The sequence below is a fragment of the Vollenhovia emeryi genome, unplaced genomic scaffold, assembly GCF_000949405.1.
Source record: "Vollenhovia emeryi isolate VEMERY1.0 unplaced genomic scaffold, V.emery_V1.0 DF939137.1, whole genome shotgun sequence".
NCBI classification, from domain to species: Eukaryota; Metazoa; Arthropoda; class Insecta; order Hymenoptera; family Formicidae; genus Vollenhovia; species Vollenhovia emeryi.
The window spans coordinates 750,358-755,884 of NW_011967229.1; positions in this window are offsets into that span (position 1 = coordinate 750,358).

The window sequence follows — 5,527 nt, forward strand, 5'->3', positions numbered from 1 at the left end:
TTTTTCACGTAACAGCGAGCCCCGATACAGGCTTAGGAATCCATGCGCCACCGGATATGCATCCAAGGTAAATATAATGCACTTCTCCCCCTCCCCTCTCTATCTCCGCTCTCCCCCTCTCTCTCTCTCTCTCTCTCTCTCTCTCTCTCTCTCTCTCTCTCTCTCTCTCTCACTCTCTCCCTTCCTCCCCCCTTTCTCTTTTTCTCTGCTCTCGCCATTTTCGAGCGCGACAAAGGGAGGATTTGTCGCGAGGCGAAGCTCGACAAAACCTTACACCCACCCTCCCCGCCACGGGCGACGCCTCGCCGAGCTTTCAGAATGTTATAAACGCGTGCGTGCACGTGCGATTCGTCAACGGTGTAACGCCGCTCCGCGTACGCCATTGTCGCCGCGGCGGATTTCGTGTTTCGTCGATTTTGTGTCATCGATCCGCCCGGCGCGCGAAAGAAAATTCAAGGGGGACGTATCTGCAGTTAATGCCCTTACCCCTAGACTCCCCGATCGTGGACGCACAGCACCGTTTATTTCTATTCCGTCGGAGTGAAATTTATCGAAACGAAAATTCGCAACGTACGCTACACGTGTCGATAGATAAATAGAACATAGCGCAGCGATTTATTGTGCTCGGAGCACAGTACTGTATTATGGCCGAGAATCGAGGGCGGTCTCGGCGTCGTCGCCGTCGTTGTCATCGCCGAGACGAGTAGCGTCGTCTGCTAAGCTGATTCGCGGCAATTAATCTGCCTGCAAACGAGAGCATTTTCATTTTCGCTGATGCCCGCCCTCGCAGACCAGCAGAATAATAATCCATCTTAAATAACCCGCGGGCTGAAGAAGAGACGCTCGAGAGGTAGCGCCGCCCCGTCTAAACGCCAGGCGGACGCCTGGAGTAATCTCGACGAAGGATTCAATTACCGGGCGCGAGAGCGGACGAGATTTAAAAACAGAAATTATGCTCGCCGTGACTCGTATTAGCGCGCGATCTCGCGCCCTCCCTGCGAAACGGGCTGTTCTCCAGCTCTACAGCCCGGGATCTTCCGCGGAATCGTTCCTGTGGAACGTTGTTAAGCGCCTCCCCCCCCTCGAGAATCAAGTGGGCTTTATCGTGATATTTTGTAATTTCCGTTCGATACTTGATAATCTCTTTTCAATTTTTATCTGCACGCAAACCCTGCTCCAAGGGGGTAACCACTTGACGTAATCGTGGGACAGTGTCTCCGAAATCCTTATGAAATCCCCGTGTAATCGTTTTGTCTTCATTTCCAAGTTTCGTCACTTGTTAGACAATAAACATTAAACTTGAGCATTTTCTTAGCTTGTTTTCGTTTTCTAAAAAGTTTACTTCTATTAGTGAATATCCATATATATGTCATAATTCATACCTGTAATTTCTTTTTAAAATAAGACTGAAGTACTGTTAGAAAACTGTTAGAATAACAGCGAGTTGAAACGTCGATACACGTTTGCGCGCAAGTTTGGAACAATAAACAGTACATACAAATTAGTACATGAAATTGCTTCTACAAGCAGATACTTCCTAATAAAGTAAGAAAAATATATTTTGAGGGAACCTAACAGCTCTTTGAGGTTTAACAGCGTCACATTTTCAAACGTGCATATAAGAGAAAATTAGTTGCAATTAGATGAGATTATTTGTAATCAGATGAAATCAAATGAAATCGTGTAATCGGTGGGACAATATTTTAGCTAGTGGTTACCCCCTTGCCCTTCTCGATCGGCAAATTTATTCAGTTCTTAATTGTCCAAAACTATTAATTCATCATATCTTATCCGAGTCTAGATCACACGCAATTAACGACTCACCGCCATCCAAACTGTGTCAGATAGTTTGCAAAGTTAAAGTAAAGCGATTCACGTGTACATGTATATACATATATATATGTATATATGTGTATATGTTTGTGTGTGTGTGTGTTTGTAGGAAGGTAATAATGCACGTGAACTTACCGAGTCTTCTGGACCCGTTTATTAAATTACTTAAACATGTTCAATCTTAACGGTTTAAGAATTATTGACTTTACTTTGATATCGTCTTATTTTTATACAAAATGAAGTTGTGAGAAATATAAATGCGTCAGGAATATTTTTTGTCCCGGTAACAGACATCCCTTCTGAGGGTGTTGTCTCATTTCTGCGAGCTGTATTTTAGTAACAGGCTCTTAAATAACTTCGGGAACGATTTTACCTCCACAGAGATATTTATCGCGCCCCGTCACTTTAATTCTATTTAAGATCCGAAAGCCTAGGAGCTTAACTCTATTACATTTGTTACTTTATCTTCGTCCACTTCAACTAATTAACCCATTTTCTCGTCATCTTATTCTCATCCCCAAGGAGCAGGAAATGAAAAACTGACGGTTGTTCTGACGATCGACGCAACGGTCGTGTTCAATCATTTCGGGATATTCGCCGACAATTGGCCGCGCGTTACACAATTATTTCTTCCATTCCCCCGCGCGGGGATGTAAAAGGGGCGCTTATCAGCGTGGAGAGGGACGTGCAAAATGCAGGAGAACGAGGTCCGGAGTGGTTTGAATACAAATAGAGCGGCGGGATGGAGGTGTTTCTGCCCGATATGGGTGGCGGCGGCGGCGGCGGCGGTAGTGGTGGTACGCGAAGTATAACCGGGGAGAAGTTGATATACCTTTGAAGAAGGGGACACGGGACCTTTGAGGGGCTTATCCGCACGTCTGCCTCCGAATAGCACTCGCGGATCCGAATCACATCGCCCGTGCCCGTGGTCCTCTTAGACCGGTCGAACGTGCGGACCGGACAGGCAAATCATTTCCCGTGCGGGGGAAAAAAAGGGGCGCGCTTAATCCGGATGGAAATCTCCTCCCTCTCCCGTGTCCGTCCTTTCAGCGCTTTCTCAAACTAATAATTCTATCGTGTTTCACCGTGTTCCGTCTTCGTTGGACGCGAAATTTTCGGGTCTCCTCGTTCGCCAATCGTACTTACGGCAAGTGGTCTTAAGGAGAGTTTTAAGATCGGATCAACACCCCCCGATCGACTTTTAAATCCTAAGGCGCGAATCGGATTTTTACGCTTCTAAGATTTCGATCCTGGACAATCTTGGGTGGTCGCGTGATCTCGTTTTCGCTGCGATCGGTCCCACGTCGAGACTCGATATAGAATATATCAAGGCCTGTGTTCACGATGCTAAAACTTGGTCCAAGTCCTAGTTTCGAGAAACGTGCAGTCGATCAACTTGCAGCTGTTCCATGCAAGCTGCAAGCTGATCGACTACACATTTCTCAAAACTAGAACTTGGGCCAAGTTCTGGCATCGCGGGCGCAGATCTTTACGGACGAATGCGGGCCAGTTTAGAACGTGTCGATGAAAACGATCCGTGTCATACGAAGTTGAGTTCAACGCTCAGAAGTTCTTTCGACTTCTTAGATCCGCGTTCTCACCGGATCCACCTCGGTACTTGTAACATCAAGCCCTCCGTTATCGAACTCCCGCGCTCTCGAACTGTGGCAGCGCGCTACCATCGGGATCGGTAGACAGAGGCGCGGGGATTCCCGGCCTCGGTTTGGGAATGGGATAGGACTGAAGCGTGAAGAGGCCGTTATTGTGGGCGCTGGCGCGCGTCATTTGATCTGGCACAGTAGGAGGAAGAGCCGCGGTTGTGTGTGCACCATTTCCCGGTGGCGCAGTGGTGACGGCGAACGTCACCGTCCCTCCTCTCCCTGACCTCACCTAGAACGCCCCCGACGCCACGCCGCCAGGCGGGCGGGAGGAGAGGAAGCGTCAAAGTTGCGCAACCCTCCACCGGCAGGCAGGCTGGAATTTACCCCGCAGGCCGGCCAACCTAATGGAAACAAGAAATTGCGGCAAACTGCGTTACCCACGCCTCGACGCCCTGGAAATATCGCGCCAACGACGCCGGCCGAGAGGGGTAAAGGGGTTCGCCGTTGACGGCGCGGGGCGCCTTGCCTCTTCTCGGGGTTTTCAAAGAGACGCCCGGGTGGATACCTCGGCGGGTCACATCGGGGGTCGCCGAGGGTCGTCGAGGGTCGCCCTAAGTGACGCAAATTGTTTGTGCGGCAATTGCTTGCGCGTTACATCCCTGAAACGGTCTTCAAACTGCAGTGTCTCGGGGAGGGGAGGGGGGACATGTCCAATAGAAATATTAGCGGTAAAAAATGCTGTATAAATGTTTGGAGCTGATGACGGATAACTTATAGCAAATTCGGTTGCTTGCACCAGTGCGCACTGAGTGCACACTAAGGCTTGTTTACGGTCAATTCTTATATTTAAGGATCGCCTTAAATATCTCTTGAAATATTTCGTAGCCAGTAAATTCTGTAAAGCGTCCACGCGGATCGTTATTCGGCTAAATACTTTTCGAGCGTGTATTTACAACATAGTTAAATATAAAAATTGACTGTAAACGGGCATTAGGGTGCACTCAGTGCGCACTGGTGCAAACAATCGAATTCGCTATTAGATAATGGGAAACCAAGACTCACCCTAAAATTTACGCGAGACATAAAATTCTAAAGCGGAATATCGAGCTGACCGACTATCGCGTGAGCGAGTGGAGAGGAAGAGCAACGTGCAGGGATGCGCTTTGTGAAACGCCCAAAGGTATCAGCACGTGGAAACGACCAGGTCAGCCCCGGAATAGGAAAAGCGTAGCAATCGCGCGTGTTTACTTAACATCTCTGATAATCGAGTTATCGTTCGCTCGGCGCTGCTTTCTTTCCATTCGATTCGACGATTGTGGAGAGACGCGCGGCGATACTTTCGAGAGACCCGAGCACTCCCGGTGCAATTTATCGCGACGGCACTCGGGGGAATTCCGCGTGTTTGCGAACGTCGTTTCGCTAACTAACGAGTTCGGCTCTCGCTCGGGTGTGCCGATGTATCCGAGAATGTAATCACGAGCGTAATTGATATATTATTTTCTCTGGATACAATGAACGAACAGAGAGAAGCGGCTGTCGCCCGGAGCCGATCGAGCGTGCTCGCGCGTAGCGTCTGTCAAAATTGAATAATTCTTGCAGGGAAATTTAAACGCGCAAATAAATATTTATAACGTGAGGTCCTGTCTTAACTTTACGTAGGATTTTCTTATTTAACAAACTTTTCATTGTTGAAAATTGTATAATATCGCGGGACGGCATTTCGAAGAATTTTACGAGAGTTCTTTTAAATTTTCCCATACATTTCATTAGTAATCTTAGAAAACTCTCATACAGTTCTTCAAAATGTCATGTTGTTCCACGATGACATGATTTTCAGGATAAATTTTAAGAGAAAATTCTCTCCGTGTACCATAGTTGCCGATCTACGGTTTCGATTGTTTCGGAGATAAAAATAAAAGCTTAAATGCGAAGTATTAGGTGCTTGCATGTATTTTGGTCAGCGACATCTATTGGTGGAAATGCGAAGTATCAATGTTAGCAACCTAACCTAACTGTTAAATTCGATGATTTTGACATTTCTCTACATAAAATAACAGTTTTTATTTAGTATTATTGAGTTATTCAGTGTATAA